We start from the raw sequence: 19,383 nt of genomic DNA, 5'->3' as shown, positions 1-19,383 counted from the left end.
TGGCGCCACCCACACTTCCTGTGCTGCTGACGACAACAGAAGCGGACAAAGAAACAAGATGCAGCAAATAGACACAGAGAACGGACAACTGGGGGAGGGGGGGAATTAAATAAATAAATAAAAATCTTTAAAAAAAAGACAAAAAAGTAATAAAATAAAATAAAGAAGACAAAAGTCAACATCAAAAATGAAAACTATATGGATGGAAAAAATAGGCCAAATGTAAGCTATGGACCATAGTTAGTGTTAATAGTCTGATGATGTTCTTTCAAAATCTGTAACAAATGTTCCACAACAATGTAAAGTGTTGGTAGAGGGGTGATATATAGGAATTCTGCACATTATGCATGACTGTTTTGTAAGCTCACAACTTCTCCAAAAAAATATTTTTTAAATGAAAGGGGGCAAATTACAGAACCAGAAGCAATTAAAAATGTATTTAAAGAACACTACGTATATCTTTAGTAACAATAATTTTGAAAATCTGGTGAAATGGATAATTTCCAGGAAAATAAGTAATTCAGAGTGGCTTAAGAAATAGAAAATATAAAATAGACCAATTAATCTTAGAAGAGTGTGAAATGATAATCAATAATCTATCTAAAAAAAAAAAGTGGTTGCAATGTCTCACAACGATGAAAACTGTTGGTGGTGGGTTGGAGTATGGGAGCCCTGTATGATGTTATGCATGTTTGCTTTGTAAGTTCACAACTTTTGCTATTTACTTATTGTTTAAGTATAAATGATATAAAAAATTATAATAATAGGGTGGGTTCAGGGAAAAATACACCAAATGTAAGATACCTTGGTTAGTAGTAATATTTTGAGGATACTCTTTCATCATTAGTTAAAAGTGTTTTACAACAATGCAAGATGTTGGGGTAGGGTGAGATATGATGTTATTTATGTTTGTTTTGTAAGTTCACAACTGTTACTCTACACTTATTGTTTATGTATGTTTATGTATGAGTGATATACTTCAATAAATTTTTAAAATGTGAAAAAAAAATCTACCTCAAAATGTGCCATACCCAAAAAATTTTGTGGGCAAGCTTGACAAAACTTTCTAGGAACAGATTAATCAAATCTTACATAAAATTTTTTATATTATATAAGAACATGAGAAAAGATACCACACATCTACAAGGCTAGTATAAGCTTGATATGAAAACCTACAAGTAAAGGGAAGGAAAATTATAGGTTCATCTCACTTATAAATCTAAATATGAAAATACATAACACTGACCCCAAAATTGGGCAAGCACAAGAAAACTATAGGCTAGAATTTTTCACAAGGTACTAATGGATTTTGTGGGGGACAGTTCATTTTGCATCTTGGCCTTCATCTAGTAAATGTTAGTAGAACACCCCTTACACACACATTCAGTAAACTGTGACAACTATAAACACCTCCAGACTTTTTCAAATGCCCCCTGCAAAAGTGGTTCAGCTCCAGGTTGAGGATCACTACTATAAGCAACCTCACATATAAACATGGTATAGAAATGCTAAAATAAAATACTAGTCACTCAAACCCAACGATACATTAATAAGATACATCATGCCCTGATAAATTAATCCTAGGAATGGAGGAAGTTTTTTAATATTTAAAGATCTATCAATATATATAGAACAGGGGATCGACTCCTTATTTGGACAACTGGAAATTAAAGGGAAAAAGTTGAGCATCAATACTGTTTTTCCCATAGGAACTGTATTTCAGGCTTTTACCAAATAGCCCTAGTAGATGAGGGATGGTTCTTTGATACAGAGGAATTCCAGCTAACAAATGCTGAAAGAATGATTGGATTAGAAAATAATGACTGAGATATCTAACAAAATAATTGATTCATATAATAGCTATCAAATACACGGTAAAGTTATTAGGTAAAAGGATGATGAGGAACTTCACAATGAAGCGCATATACTACCACCACCTGAATCCACTTTTAGTATCATTAAAAGTGAGACAGCCAGATATAATGTACATAAAAGTACATAGCACCAACCATGAAATATTCTGGCCAAAAAATAGAACCTGAAACTTACAATACTTTAGCTTTGACTTCCAATCTACAGGAAATACAGAGAATAAAGGAACAAGTAAAACAACACCTTAAGGAAATAATCAGCTAAATCGAGAATGTGGAAAACTCTACAGGACAGCAGTCAGGTTTCTTCAATAAGCCAATAGCATTAAAATAAAAGGATGGAGGTGCTGTGCTGTTTCACCTTATGAAAGACTTAAAAAAAAGAAAAACTTAAAAGATATAACCAAATACAATAAGTAGAACTTTAAACAATTGGCACATTCTGAATATGAACTGGGTATTAGTATGATAGTAGCATTGTGACTGTGTGAGATGTCTTTTTTGTTATAATTTTTGTGATGAAGATTGAAATGTTTAGGAGTAAAATCACATGATGTTCATGATTAGCTTAAAATATTCCAGAAAAAAAGTGGGGAAAGGAATAGATGAAACAAATATGGCAAAATGTTTATGGCTTTGGAACTGGGTTATTTGTACTTTCTGCTATTGCATATGTTTGAACATTTTCTTAATAGAAAGGTTGTAAAAATCTATCAATGAAATGTAATATATTAACAATTTAAATGAAAAATTATATATTCAAGTTAGTGCTGAAAAAGTAATGGATAAAATTCTACATCCATTTTGCTTTTAAAAAGCCTCAGAAATGAAGACATGAAAGGAAACTTATTTAACTTAGTAAAGGGTAGCTGTCAGAAACCCACAGTAAACATCATACTTGATGATGAAATTCTAGAAGCATTCCCATTAAAGGGAGGGCTAAAATAAGGGTGTCTGATATCACTGCTATTCTTCATCATCATCCTGAAGGTCCTAGGCAGTCCACTGAGAAGAAAAACAAATCTGGTATATGGGTAAAGAAAAGGAGACAAAACTATCAATATTTTCACATAACCTGTTTGCCTGTAGAAAGCCCAAGAGAATCAATGAATAAACTATTCATTATTAGTACTGAAAAAGAATTAAGTTTGTTGGACACAATTTTATATTAAAATATCAAAAGTTTTCTCATATACCCATAATTACAAAATGAAAGAAAAAAATCTCATTGATAGCAGCAACAAAAAGTGTAAAGTACCTAGAAATAAATCAAACAAGATATATTGAAGACATTTACAGAGAAATTCCTGAAACATTACTAACAGGACTTAAATAAAGATTTGAATAAATGGAGAGCCATACCATGTTTATTCATAAAAGAAGGACTACCTAATGTAAAGATGCCAGTTCTCTCCAGTTAAACCTGTAAACGCAATGCAATGCCAACAAAAATGCCAGTAAGATTCTTCATGGATATGATACACTGATTTCAAAATCCATATAAAATGTGCAAAATTTTAAAAATTGAAGAAGAAAAAAAGAAGGCTCATTCAATGCCTGATATCAATCATATAAATCCATAGAAATGAAAATAGTATAGTGTGGATGCATATATAAATAAATGGATCAGTGGAATCTGATAGAGAATCCAGAAACAGACCTATTGGTATATAAGAACCTAGTATTAATTAAAGGTAGCATTTACCAATCAGAGGAAACCACAATGAGATACTACTTCATACCCACTTGAACAACTGTTATTTTTAAAAATGGAAAATAAGAAGTTTTGGTAAGAATGTGGAGAAATTGGAACTCTTGTCCATTGCTGGTGGGGAATGTAAAACAGTGCAGCCACCAGGGAAAACAGTTTGGCGGCTCCTCAAAATTTAAACATATAATTATCACAGGACCTGGGAATTCGACTCTTAGATATATATCCCAAATAATTGAAAGCAGGGACTCAGATACTTGTACACCAAAGCCCATAGCAGCATTACTTATCATAGCCAAAAAATAGAAACAACCTATGCATCCATCGACAAATTAATGCATAAATAAAATGTGGTATATACATACAGTGGAATATTATTCAGCCATAAAAAGGAAAGAAGTTATTATACATACTACAACATGGATGACTCTCAAAAACATTATACTAAGTGAAAGAAGCCAGATACAAAAAGATAAATAGTGTATAATCCCACTTATATGAAATACGAAATATTCAGAACAAGCAAATTCATAGAGAAACAAAGTTGAATATAGGTTATCAAGGGCTTGGGGGAGGAAGAATAGAGTATTACTGCGCAAGGAAGACAGAATTTCTGTTTTGAGTGATGGAAAAGTTTTGGTAATGGATGGTAGCACAACATCGTAAATGCAATTAATACCAATAAATAGTAAACTAAAAATGGCTAAATGGCAAATTTTATTATATATATATAACCACAATAAAAATTTTAATCAAGAAATAAAATAAAAACAAAAATCTGTGGAGAAAGGAAAGGGGGAGACATGTACAAGGATATTTGTTGCAGCAAGTTTTACATTAGAAAAACAAGCCAACAGTGAAAAAAACAAGGTAGATGTGTATGTACGACCATGAAATGCTCACTTAGACATAATGTTGCATGAAAGAAGTAGCAGAATAATACCGCATGATGCAACTTATCATTAAAAAACACTAAAAATAGTATATACTCCTCAAGTATATATATATATATATATATACACGTGTGTGTGTGTGTGAAGACAAATAGTATATACTGGTATGTTTTGGGGGAAAGCAGGGAATCAATAATGAAAGCAATGATGGCCTTTGCTGAATCATGTGAATAAGTAAATCAATTTTAAAAAGACATTTAAAAGCTACATAACAATATGAATAAGGAGTCAAGTTTGTAAAATGATAATACATATATGTGTGTAAAGTACTTATTCTTTTGTATAAAATGCATATAAATCGAAGAGTAAGGACATCAACCAAATTGCTGGCATTTTCTTTTTTTGTGGGTAGCAAGTAAGGAGCAAGTGAAAAAGGCAAGTGTTTTCATTTCCTCATTGCACCAGCAAATACTATGCAGTGGATTGTCTTAAAAAATGGGAATTTATTGGCTAGAAGAAATCCAAATAAGGCCTCATCAAGATGATGTTTTCTTCCCGAAGACAGGCATTCTAGAGCTGGCTGCCAGTGATCCTTGGTCCTGGGGTCCTCTGTCACAAAGCAATGCACATGGCAGTCTCTCTTGGTCTCTCCCTCTTCTTTTGGGTTACTTTGACTTTCAGCTTCTGGCTGCTCCGTTTGTGGCTTTATTTCTATCTATCTGAATTTCATTCTGCTAGTAATGGACTCCAGTAATAGGATTAAGACCCATACTAATTGAGTTGGGTCATACCATAACTATAATAACTTCATCAAAAGTCCTACTTGCAATGGGTTCACACCCACAGGTATGGGTTAAGTTTAAGAACATGTTTTTCTGGGATACAAAACTCAAAACCACCAGAGTCCACTCTCTGGACCCCCAAAATACATACCTTTTCCACAATCAAAATGCATTCATTCCATCACGACATCCCAAAAGCACTGCCATTTCAGGAACAATGCTAAGTACAACGTCTCATCAAAATCAATTTTGGATGTAGTCTATCCTGGGGTACAATTCCCCTGTCTGTGAACCTGGGAAACCTAGAGAACAATTTATCTGCTTCTAATATATATAGGAGGAAGAGGCATAGTATAGACATTCCAATTACAGAAGGGAGAAATTGGAAGGAAAACATGGGTAATGGGTCATGAACAACTCCAAAACCCAGAAGGACAAACTCTATTTGATTTCAAGGTCTGAGAGCCATCGATGGGTTTTGGGTTTTGTCCTCCATGCTTGATGGAGTGGCAGCCCATCCCTTCCAAGCACTTCTGCATTGACCATGCTCTCCCCAAACAATGGCATGACGGTTCCATCCTGTGAGAGTTTGGGGTTATTTTTGCGAATCTCAAAAAGAGAAAGATTAAGTTATAAATTAATCTAATCCTCTGGGTGTGATACCCTATCATTGTATTAAATTCAGTGAGGCACCTCTGATTAAGTTTACTTGATAAAATGAATTTAGGGCTTCCGGTTGGAATATGTCAGTAAGGTAGAACTCAAATTGAGTCTCCATCCCCTTGGTGGACACTCACTCAAGAAGACACACAGAAGAGAGAACTTTGTCATTTTGATCCTGCCATGTGACTGAAAGGAGAAGGCTCAAACAGCTAAAGCCCCAGGGAGAGATGAGGCATTTACCTGATAGTTTGCAGCTGACCTTGGGAAGAGAGCCGAGACTGATACAGAAAGCCTGAAAAGAAACAAGCCCTATGTAAGGAGAGAGAGGAAGCCCTGAGAGACAAGTCCTATGCCAGCCTGTAGCTGAGAGAGAGGAAGCCCGGAGGGGAAGGCTGAACCCTTGCAGCGATCAGCGACCATCTTGTTTCAACACATGGCAACTGACTTTGGTGAGAAAGCAGCCTTGAACTGAACTCTTTAGGGCCTTGTAGCTGTAAACTTTTACCCTAACTGAATACCCTTTATAAAAGCCAACAGATTTCTGGTACTTTGCATCAGCACCTCTTTGGATGACTAATACAAACATCCTGTCCAAGCATCGGGATGGCAGCCAAGTTCTCAGCAAATCCTGGGACACAAGCCCCACCCTCTTTGAGCACTGAAATGGTGGCCAGGCTCTCTGCAAACCACGGGTCACATGACCCACAATCACTAAGCATTGGGGTGGCAGCACTCCCCCTGAACAATGGGGAACAAGGCCCGTCCCTCTAAGTGCTAGGGCAGATGACCTCCCCCTCCAAGTGCAGGGGCAGATCTCTCCTTTCCACACACGTGGATGGGGCCACTTCTTGGCCTGAAGAGATCTCTTCAGTCCAGACCTCAGCTTCCATGGTTCTACCCTTGAAGTCATTCTTCCTTCAATTCATCACTCCTCTATCACTTTCAGTCCAGGCTGGCAGTGGTTCTGTTCATACAGATTTCACAAAAAACTTATCAGCTTTATGTACAGTTCACTGGGATCCAAGCCATTAGACAGAAGAACTTTCCACAGATCCTTCCTGTAGAACTGCATTTCCAACCCTCACTTCCACTGAAGTAGCTGACTATCCATGTTCAGTTAACTCTCACATGGAGCATGACTCTCCAGGAACTTGCTTTCTGGAAGCTCAGAGAGATCCCTGATAGAGCCACTTCTAGCCCTAGTCTCAGAGACACTAATCTGGATAGACTCAGAATTTTCCAATCAATCAATTTCTGGTGTCTTTGTGCTTAGAAGTTCATTTCTCAGCTTATCTCCTTCCTCTTACATTTCATTATATGCTAAAAGGAGATACCAGGCTGCAATGACCGTACGTAGCTTACAAATCTCCTCAACTAAATATCCAAGTTTATCACTTGCAAGTTTTGCCAAAATCTGACATAAGAACACAATTACTCTCCAAGTTCTCTGCCACTTTAACAAGTATCACCTTTCCTCCAGTTTCCAACAACGCATTCACCATTTCCTTCTAAGGCTTCACTTTAGTGTTCATATTTCTATCAGTAGTCTCTTCAAAGCAACCCAAGCTTTCTCAAACACCTAATAATTTTTCCAGCCTCTACCCATTACCGAATTCTAAAGTCATTTCCACATTTTTAAAATATTTGCAATAACAGCATCCCACACTCCTGATACCAAAATCTGTTTTAGTTTCCTCATGATTATAGCAAATACCACACATTGGCTTGGCTCAAACAAATGAGCCAGGATAAGTCCCAATTAAAGCAACATCAATGTGATACTTTCTTCCCAAACAGTGACATTCTGCAATTGGTTGCCAGTGATCCTTGGTCCTGGGATCCTCTGTCAAGCAGCAATACCCATGGCAGCCTCTCTCTTCTCGTTTGGGTTCCATTGACTTTCAGCTTCTGGCTGCTCCCTCTGTGGCTTTCTTTCTATCTGTCTGAATTTCATTCTGCTTATAAAGTACTCCCATAATAGGTTTAAGACCCATCCTGACTGAGTTGGGCCACACCTTAACTGAAGTAACCTCATCACAGGATCTGACCCCCAGGAATGGATTGAGTTTAAGAACATGTTTTTCTGGGGTGCATAGCTCCAAACCACCACAAAAAGTTTCAAGATTAGCTCTCTCTATACCTGTGTATTATTTCAAACATTTACAATGAAAATGTTTATATATCACTGAGTAATTAAAAATAAAGACATGGAAAAAGCCAAAGACACATGTTAGGTAGAAGTTAGTTGCAGAATGACATAGTATTAACCTATTATGTAAAAAGCAAACCAACACATCAACTTAAACAAAATAGTTTGTATGTGTTTAATATAGGTAAAGGTACAAATGAAATTAATAAAATCTGTTAAATTTGGGGTGGAGTATTGGATGTGAGTAGGAGTGAAGGGGGATAATGAGTTGATTAAGAGGATATTTTCAAGAATTTCTAGCTGTATGACCTTGTGCAAGTGACTTGACTTCTTTGTGCTTCAGTATCCCCAATATGTAAAATGGGGAAAATAACAGTACCTAGCTCTTGGACTGTTGTAAAGAGTAACTATACCGGGGACTTCCAGGAAGATGGAGGATTAGAGCAACACGGGGCTCACTTTATTCTCAGAAAAAGAGCTAAAGAACAGCAGAAACTGTTTGGAAAACTGTTTCAGGGCTTAGGACATCAGAGGAAGGATATTACCCAAAAGAAAGAGAGGCAAAAAAAGAGACTCAACAGAAAAGGTCTGTGAGTAAAAGCTACAGCTGCAGCTGTTGATGCCAATCCCCCCACCCTTGGAGCAGATAGCATTGAGTCCTCCAGCCCCGAACAGAGGGAGCTGCAGGGGCCCACTTCTCCAAGAAAGTGGGGAGAGAGCTATATAGCCTAGGGCTGATCGGCTTTTGGCCAACAAATTTGGTCTGCTGTGTCCCATGAGTCGCACCCTTCCAAGTCTAGTGGGTCTAGAGCCACTGATTGGCTGGGAGGGGATTAAAGAGATCCAATCCTCTCAAACAACCTCCTTACTGACCTGGCCTGGTCAGGAATGAAAGGGGAGACATTATGACTGGCCCCCACATAATAAAAAGGGTCATAAGAGGATATTATGAGAAACTATATGCCAACAAATTAGACAACCAAGATGAAACAGACAAATTCCCAGAAATGCAAAAGCAACCTACAATGACTCTACAGGAAATACAGGAACTCAACAAACCAATCACATTTAAAAAGTTTAATCAGTCATCAAACATCTCCCAAGGAAGAAAAGCCCAGAACCAGAAGCCTTCACAGGTGAATTCTACCAAGCATTTCAAGAATTAACACCAATCCTGTTTCAACTCTTCCAAAAAAGTGAAGAGGAGGGAAAATTACCGAACACATTTTATGAAGCCAACATCACTAACACCAAAGCCAGATAAAGATACTACAAGGAAAGAAAATTACAAACCAATCTCTCTAATGAACATAGATGCAAAAATTCTCAACAAAATACTTGCATATTAAAACAGCAGATTAAAAGAATTATACACCATGATCAAGTCGGACTTATTCCTAGTATGTAAGGGTCGTTCAACATAGGGAAATCAATTAACATAATACACCACATTAAAAAACTGAAGGATGGGCATTGCCCATCTTCATCCTTTTGTTAGTTGTCCTGGGCAAGTCTAATGAACTGGAGAGTAGGTGTTGGCTGCAACACTGCCCACCCCAAAAAACAGAGAGTATCTACAACTGCAAGCAAGACAATTCCATCCACCTGCCCTATGGGATCGAAGTTGCCTCTCAGTTGGAAGCAGAGTGGGCATCACCATCCCCAAATCCTCAAGACTGAGGAATGAACAAAAAAGCAGGGAATGCAAATAGGGACTAAAGTAGACATTATTATTCTAGTAATGGAAGAACTTGTAACAATGATATAAAGGCAGTAGTCACCAGAGCAGAGGAAGAGGGGGAAAAAAGTGTAACATAGGGCATTTGGGGGACACTGAATTGTTCTGCATGACATTGTAATGACGGATGCAGGTCATTATACATTTTGTCAAAATCTATAAAATTGTGTGTGCAAAGTGTAAACTATAATGTAAACTATAGACCATGCTTAGTAGCAATGCTTCAGTATGTTTTCATTAATTGTAACAAATGTACCACACTAATGAAAGCTGTTGTATATGGGGAAAAGCATGGGAAGGGGAGAGTATGGGGTATATGGAATCCCTTATATTATTTATGTAACACTTATGTCATCTAAAGCTTTGTTAATTTTTTTTAATTGAGGAAGTGTAGCAGTTAGATACAGTTATGAATTCCAAAAAGAAATATTGAATTATGTTTGTAAACTGATCTTTCCCTCTGAGCGTATTAGATTATATTGGACTCAGAGGTATACTTGATTAAGTAATCAGGTAGCCCTCTTGTGCCAGCAGTGCTCCAAAGGGTGGGGACTCATAGATAAAAGACATGGCAAAGGACAGAGTTGAAGGGTTCTTAATGTTGGAGTTTTGATACAGGAGTTTGATGCTGAAGTCTTAAGCTCAAGCCCTGGAAAGTAAGCACACAGAGGAAAGAGAAGCAAGCCCTGGGAAGAAAGGAACCCTGAGCCCAGAAAGAAGCAAGCCCTGAGAAGAGAGGAACTCAGGAAGCCTGAACCCTGGCAGATGTCGGCAGTCATCTTGCTCCAACACGTGAAAATAGACTTTGGTAAGGGAAGTAACTTATGCTTTATGGCCTGGCATCTGTAAGCTTCTACCCCAAATAAATACCCTTTATAGAAACCAACCCATTTCTGGTATTTTGCATCAGCACCCCTTTGACTGACTATACGGAGAGATTAAGACATTTCCAGATTAAGAAAAGTAAGATGAGAGAACTAATCGCCAATAAAATAACCCTACAAGAGATGCTTTAGAGAATTCTACAAGTTGCAAGGGAAACATGATAGACAATAGATGTAATAAAGATCTATGTTAAGGGTAATAGCATGGGAAAAAGAAATGCCATTATTGGTTTTGGTTGTGATTTGTAAAATCACCTTTTACTTGTACAACATCCAAAAGGCAAATGTATAAAAGCAATGAAAAATTAGGCACATAATGTATGCACATGAAATTTGTGACAAGAAGTACAGAAAGGTGAGGGGATGGAGAAGTATAGGAACATAGTTTGAGTGTATTATTAAAGTTAAGTTGGTGTTAAAGCAAATGAGATTATTTAAATTCAGCATGTTAAAAGTTAAGCCCCATGGTAACTACAATGAAATTATAGGAGAATATGTAAACTCACAGAGACAGAAATTAAAAGAGGTTTCCAAGGGTGTTGACTGGGATAATACAGAGTTAATGCATAAAAGAGGTAGGATTTCTGTCTGGGGAGATGAGAAAGTTTTATTAATGGAAGGTGTGAGTGTCCTGCAGTATTGTGAATGTGCTGTATCCCACACAATGGCATCCTAGGGGGTGGTTCAGATGGGAAAGTTTACATTGTATATATGTTCCCACAATTTACAAAAAAGAGCAACTAAAGAGACAATGACAATTAAATGCAAAACATGATCCTGGATGGGATGGGACCAGGCTTGGAGGGACAGTAGTGGGACATATGAAAAAACTGGAATGTAGAATATAAGATTTATATCAATGTCAAATTTCCTGAACTTGACAACTGTACTTAAAGTGGTTACATAAGTGAATATTCTTGTTCTTAGCAAATGTACATGGCAGTATTAAATATTCAAGGAGCGTGATGTATACAGCCTATACTCAAGAGTTCAGGAAGTTGATAGAGAGAGAAAGATGGGGAAATAGATGGATTGAGATAGATGGATGTTAAGTGGATAGAATGATACAGCAAATGTTGCAAAATATTGAAATTGGTGGACCTGGGTATCTGGTAGGGGGCTAAGTTGGTACTCTCTGTATGGGGTTTGTATTTTATTACTTTTGTAACTTCACTGTAAATTTGAACATATTTAAAAAATAGTAAGTGTTTAAAAAAAAGGAGCCGTTGATTAGCAAAACAACAACAACAACAAACTTAAAGGAAAAAACCCACATGATCATCTCAATTGATTCAGGAAAGGCATTTGACAAAATCTGCGGTCACCCCTCGGGCTGAAGTGTGGTTTGCTGGCCTGGCGGGGGAGCAGCCGCGGCAGGCCAAGCCGCTGCCCCCATAATAGGGTGGCTGGTCGGACTCACCGCCACCCCTGAAGGAAGCTCGGCATGGGCGCAGAGTGCCCTCGGGTCTCCCCTTCTCAGCAGCCATGCTTCCGCGGCCGCCCCTCCTCCCGGATAGCACCACACGATGCCTGTGGGGTGGCACCCTTCTTCTTCTTTCTCCCTGTGCAGGCGCAGGGCGGAAAATTCCAGTCTGCCCTTTTCCCTCCCCCCGACAGCAGCAACAGCCAGGCGTGGGCGGGAAAATCCAGTCTGCCCTTTTCCCTCCCCCCCCCGACAGCAGCAACAGCCAGGTGTGGGCGGGAAACTCCAGTCTGCCCTCCACCCCAGCAACAGCAGCCACCAATCCCTAAACCCTGCCCCTTCCCCCAGCAACAGCGACAGCCAATCCCTAACCACCACCCCTCCCCCATCCAGTACCGCCCACTGACCTTTCGCTGGCAACCAATCAGAACAGGGCGTGGCTTCGACCAATCAGCCTTCCCCAGCCCCTATAAAACTGTTGCCTCTCCCTCAGTAAAGTGGACTTGCGTGTTTACCTTGTCTCCGCGGTAGTTTTTCTGCCGTGCGCCCTCCAGTCCTGAGAGCCCCCGACAAGGGCCTGGCCTCCCTTGTCCTCAGTTCGTCGCCTGCTTCTCCGGGCGACCCCTTCGTCGCCAGCTTCGCCGGGCGACCCCTTCGTCGCCGGCTTTGCCGGGCGACCCCGTCAGCCGAACCGCGCAACCCCTTGTGAGACCGATCCCTCGTCTGCTGCCGGACCGACCCCTCGTCCCAAGTGGGACCGACCCCTCGTCCCAAGCGGGACCGACCCCTCGTCCAGAGCTGGACCGACCCCTCGTCCGCAGCCAGACCCCACCTCTACCGACCGAGCAAACCGTTGCAAAAATCCAACATCTTTCTTGATAAGAACACTTCAAAAATAGGAATAGAAGGAAAGTTCTTAAAATGATAAAGGGCCTATATGAAAATCCCACAGCCAACACAGGGGAGAGGTTGAAAGCTTTCCTCTAAGATCAGGAACAAGATAAGGATGCTCACTGTCACCAAGGTTATTCAACATTGTGCTAGAAGTTCTAGCTACAGCAAACAGACAAGAATAAAAAATACAAGGCATCCAAATAGGAAAAGAAGAAGTAAAACTCTCACTATTCACAGATACAATCATATATTTAGAAAATTCCCAAATATCTATAACAAAGCTGCAAGAGCTCAGCAAAGTGTCTCAGGATGCAAGATCAACTTGCAAAAATCAGTAATGTTTCTATACACTAGCCCTGAACAATCTGAGGAGGAAATCAGGAAAAAAATTTCCATTTACAATACCAACAAAAAGACTCAAATACCTAGGAATTCATTTTCCCAATAATGTAAAGGAACTGTATTCAGAAAAATACAATACACTGCTAAGAGAAATGAAAGAAGCCCTAAACAAACAGAAAGACATTCTGTGTCATGAATTGGACTAAATATCGTTAAGATGTCAATCCTACCCAAACTGATTTATAGATTCAAAGTAATACAAATCAAAACTCCAACAGTCAACTTTACAGAAATAGAAAAGGCAGTTACCCAATTCATTTGGAAGGGAAAGGGAACCCAAATCACCAAAAACATCCTAAAAAAAGAAGAGCAAAGTAGGAGGACTGATACCGTCTGATCTTGAAACATATTACAAAGCTACAGTGGTCAAAACAACATGGTACTGGCATAAAGACAGACACGCAGATCAACTGAATAGAATTGAGAGTCCACAAGTAGACCCTCACTTCTATGGTTAACTGGTTTTTGACAAGCCTACTTTACCAGGACAAAACAATCTCTTCAACAAATCATGCTGGAAGAACTAGATATCCATAACCAAAAGAATGAAAGAGGGCCCCTATCTCACTCCCTATACAAGAATCAACTCAAAATGGATCAGAGGCCTAAATATAAAAACCAGGATTATACAACTACTAGAAGAAAATGTAGGGAAACATCTTAAAGATCTTGTGGTAGGTGGTGATTTCTTGGACCTTACATCCAAAGCACACACAACAAAAGGGAAAAATAGATAATTGGGACCTCCTCAAAAGAAACATTTTTTCATCTCAAAGGACTTTGTCAAAAGGGTGAAAAGGCAGCTGACTCAATGGGAGAAAATATTTGGAAATCACGTATCTGATAAGGGTTTACTATCCATGATATATAACTTATAAAGAAATATTGAACTAAAGGTAAAATATAAAGGAGTAACACCCTGTATTATTATTATTACACATTTGTTATAATTAGTAATGAATTATAATAATGCAAGGTATTGCTGGTAGTGTGGTATATCAAAGCACTATATGACATCATGCGTGTTTGTTTTGTAAGTTCACGACTTTTACTACTCACTTACTGTTTATGTATGTTCAAGTATGAATGATATACTTCAACAATTTTTAATAAGAAAAAATTAATAAATGCTACTATATAAAAAAATCCATGATATATGAAGAGATTCTACAACTCAGGAATAAAAAGACCAATGACCCGATTAAGAAATGGGCAAAAAACTTGAATAGACATTTGTCCAAAGTATAAATACAAATGTCGATTAAACACATGAAAAAAATGTTCAATATCACTAGGAATTAGGGGAATGCAAATCAAAGTTACAATGAGATATTATTTCACACCTATTTGAATGGTCACTGTTAAAAAGCCAGAAATCTACAAGTGTTGGAGAGGATGTGGAGAGACAGGAACACTTATTCACTGTTGGTGGTAATGTAGAATGGTACAGCCACTGTGGAGGACTATTCGGCATTCCCTAACAAAGTTGAATATACATTTGCCACATGACAATACTACTACTAGGTAGCAAAACCACTACTAGGTATATACCCAGAAGAACAGAAAGCAGTGACACACAGACATCTGCACATCGATGTTCATAGGACTGTTATTCACGACAGCCAAAAGATGGAAACAACCCAGGTGTCCATCAAACCATGACTAGATAAACAAAACTGTGGTATATATACACACAATGGAATACTATGTAGCTGTAAGAAGAAATTAAGTCGTGAAGCATATAACAGCATGGATGAACTTGGAGGACATTATGCTGAGTGAAGCAAACCAGACACAAAAGGACAAATACTGTACGAATGCACTATCATGAACTAGATATACTGGGCAAATTCATGGAGTTAATAACAGAATATAGGTCATCAGAAAATAGAACGAAGTTAGAGAATGGAAATCTGAGGGTTAATCTGTGCAGAACTAGTAAAAGGGTCGTCTGTAAATCTTTGGAAATGAATAGAAAAGGAGACGGTGGGTGAAAGGAAAAGTCAAACGTCCCATTAGTATTAGAAGGAAAGCTAAAAAATGTAACATGAGACTATAACTTAGAGAAACCTCATGTGAAAAATGAGCATGGGTAATACTGCATATATAAGACTGTTTTTCTTTAAAACAGAACAAATACACATTCATGTTACAAAATGATAATATCAGGGTATATTTGGGCAAAAATACAACCAAAGCAAGCTATGGACAGTACTGTACAGTAATATAATTTTCCATTAAGGGTAATAAAAGGAAATATACTAAGTAAAAGAAACTAGACAACAGGCACTACATATTGACTCCATCTATACAAAATATAAATACAAATAATCTAGAGGGAAATAAAATAGCAGCTATGTATGGAAGTGGAAGTATATAGAGATTGAGAGGTGACTATTAAGGGATAGAGGTTTTTTGTTTGTCTGGTATTTGTTTATTATTATTGGAGTAATGAAAATGCTCTAATATTGATTGAGGTGATGAAGGCATAACTCTTTTCATTTTACCAAATACCCTGATTGTACACTTTGTACAGACTGTATGCTTTTTTAATATGTTTCAATAAAATTGATAAAAAAAGAGTAAAGCTATAAAGTATTTAGAATGAGGCTTGCTGGCACAGAGTAAGGACTATATAAGCATTTGCTCTCATTATTACATAATTTGATATTTTTAAAATTTTTATAAGAAAATATTAATGTATTCCTCATATAATTTTAAAAATAAAAAATCAAAAGAAAAATATCAGAGAAAAGAGAATTTTATAAAGTCACAAGTTGCAAAATTAATATAAAATTAGAGACAATTCAAATGTCCATCAACAGGACAACAGTTAAGTAACTCATTATACATCCATAACATGGAATACTATTGTAACCCTTAAAAACAATGAGGTAAATTTCTATATATGGATATAGAAATATCACCATTGTATATTTTTAAATTTTAAAAAGTTGTACAATGGTGTGTGTGTGTGTATGTACACACACATATATAAACATGCATCAATTATATGTGTGTATATATATTATGCATACATATACACACACAAATACAGACTGGACTTTTGCAATTTGCTCTGTATACTTCTGTGGTGTTTGATTATTTTTAATAATGAGCACATAGTTATGCATTATTTAAGAGATAAAAATACAAAAACAAAGAAACCTGACCCATCATTCACCTAATCAAAACCTTTCAATTAAAGAACTGTATCCCCATTGCCCCTAGCATAAAGCCCCAAATCCTTAAGGAGGACTACCATCCAACCTCAGTTCACATCACTCTCCCCCTTGCTTAATACGCTTGCCATACACAGATGACTCCTTTCAGTTCTTCAAATCCACTATACGCTGTACTTATTCTAGCTTCAGGCCTTTGCACATGATGTTTTCTCTACCTGGAACACTTCCCCCACCCACCCACACCCATCTCCATGGGCCCAAATTAGTCTTCAGTTCTCATCAGGAAGCCTTCCCTGGTATTACAGTCAGGCTTCAGTTCTCCCTGTTATAAGCACATACAGCATGCTTAGTTTTCCTTCATAACTCTTACCACAATTTGTAGTTTTCTCTTTATAGGTGGGATTATTAATGTCTTCTGTCAGTCCGACTAGACTGTAAACTCTATGAGACCAAGACCCTTGTCTGTCTTCATATATCCTGACATCTAGTAAGAGCTCAGTAAATATTTATGAAATAAATGACTGCTCCCCATTAATTAGGGTGGTGGCTTAGGACAAGCTCCATTTTCCTTCCCATTCCAACCTGTCCTATCCATAAGCAACCTCAGTGTCTGCATATTTCTCACCCAACACACAAATTTAGCTGTTCTTTTATTTCCTCACTTCCAACAACCACTGACCACATGCCACCTCACATGCCATTTCCAGCCATTAGTGTCCTAGGCCACCCCATCACATGGAGCTTCTCCACTTAAGAATTCCTAAACTCCACTATACTCTCTGGCTATAACTTTCTACCCTTATTACTTCTTGGTTCTCCAAAGACCCACTCCTCATTCTCATCAAAAGGTGAGAACAAGGCGGCAGACTTAGCCCAGTGGTTAGGACCTCCGTCTACCACATGGGAGGTCCGAGGTTCAAACCCCGGGCCTCCTTGACCCGTGTGGAGCTGGCCCACACGCAGCACTGATGCGCGCAAGGAGTGCTGTGCCACGCAGGGGTGTCCCCCATGTAGGGGAGCCCCACGTGCAAGGAGTGCATCCCGTAATGAGAGCCGCCCAGCGCAAAAGAAAATGCAGCCTGCCCAGGAATGGTGCCGCACACATGGAGAACTGACAGAAGATGACACAACAAAAAGAGAGACAGATTCCCATGCCGCTGACAACAACAGAAGCGGACAAAGAAACAAGACGCAGCAAATAGACACAGAGAACAGACAACCGGGGTGGGGGTGGGGAAAATAAATAAATAAATAAATCTTTAAAAAAAAAAAAAGGATTAGAACACCCATGCTGGTGTTCCTGAGGGCTCTAGAGACATCTAGACATTATAGGCAGGGCATGCAACCCCAGGAAATGGGCACCCCATTGGTGGGCCTTACCTTGGAATATATGATAACCTATTCCCGCAGTGTATCAGAGTTAGACTCATTTATAATTTTCCTATATATGGTTCTTCTGTCCCTTTACATGAACCTATAATAAGCATTTTACCCATTAAATATATGTCCCAGAGACTTAAACCTTCAGTCAGTTCCCATGCAGGTTGAGCCCTGAATCTCAACAGAGTTGCAACACCCACTCTCCAGTTCATTGGACTTGCGCAGGACAACTAATAAGAGGATAATGATGGACAACGTCCATCCCCAAAAAAACAAAGTATCTACAACTGTAAGCAAGACAGTTCCATCCGTCTGCCCCATGTGATCTAAGAACCCTCTCAATCAGAAGCAGAATAGGCGTCACCATCCCAAAATCCTCAAGATTGGGGAACAAACAAACATAAGGTGGGAATGCAAATATGGACTAAAGTAGACTTATTATTATTCTAGTAATGGAAGATTTTGTAACATTGATATAAAGGCAGTCGTCATCAGAAGTTTTAGGGGAGGGGCAGGGAAGAATAGCTGTAACATGGGGCATTTGGGGGACATTGGAATTGTCATTGCATGATATAGCAATGATGGGTACATGGCATTATACATTTTGTCAAATCCTATAAAATTGTGCAGCACAAAGTGTAAACTATAATGTAAACTGTAGACCACCATGCTTAGTAGCAATGCATAAATACGTGTTCATCAATTCTAACAAATGTACCACACTATGAAAGATGTTGTTAATGGGGGAAAGTGTGTGTTGGGGGGGTGAAGTATATAGTAATCCCCTATGTTTTCAATGTAACATTTATAAAAGCTCCCATGCTGACTTCTTCCTCTTTCCAGCCCATTTCCCCCCTCATGGCTTCACTCTCTATCCAGACTAGACACCAGAGAGCATCACTTCGACCAGTGTAGTTAGCAGCCTCACTGCTGTTAATATACCATTTATTGGGCAGTTAACTGTGTGCCACTCTACATGCATTATCACTTCAACTCCTCACAACACCCATATGAAGTATCACCATTATTCCCTTTTACAGATAAGGAATATGATTCTTAAAGAGTTGAAGTAACTTGTCTAAGGTTAAATAACTAGAAAGTGGTAGAGCAGAGTGAAGGTGGGATCTGAATGCAATTCCAAGGCCTGTGCTCTGAACTAGTAAGCTATTTTGTCTCTCAGGGGGAAAGATAGCTCTGGCTGCAACAAGGCAGCAATCCAGATTGAGAGTTGACAATGAACTAATCATTATCTACCTGAACATCACAGAGAATTCAAAACAAAATTCCACTTACTCTAGGTGTGTGACTTTCCAGGATTGACTTAGAGTGTTTTGGCTGAGCACAGCACAGCTAGGAGTGCCTAGAGGAGACAACAAAAGAAATAATCAATTTAATCCATGCTTTCATA

The 19,383-nt window shown here is 38.4% G+C and overlaps 1 protein-coding gene across 6 annotated transcripts in view; it reads right to left on the bottom strand.

Moving 5' to 3' along the window:
* Nucleotides 1-19,383, bottom strand: part of LOC101436076 (NACHT, LRR and PYD domains-containing protein 12) — a 63,227-nt gene that overhangs the window by 41,729 nt on the left and 2,115 nt on the right. For 4 of the 6 annotated variants that reach the window (XR_009184375.2, XM_004466334.4, XM_058291488.2 and 1 more), the window contains exon 2: nt 19,269-19,335. The exons of the other annotated variants lie outside the window; for them this stretch is intronic. The gene's annotated coding sequence lies outside the window, so the exon portion shown is untranslated. The remainder of the gene's footprint in view (nt 1-19,268; nt 19,336-19,383) is intronic. 6 annotated transcript variants of the gene reach the window in all.

Source organism: Dasypus novemcinctus, chromosome X, assembly GCF_030445035.2.
Source record: "Dasypus novemcinctus isolate mDasNov1 chromosome X, mDasNov1.1.hap2, whole genome shotgun sequence".
Classification (NCBI taxonomy): Eukaryota; Metazoa; Chordata; class Mammalia; order Cingulata; family Dasypodidae; genus Dasypus; species Dasypus novemcinctus.
Note: the sequence above shows the minus strand (reverse complement) of the source record. Positions and strands in the feature narration are given on the sequence as shown.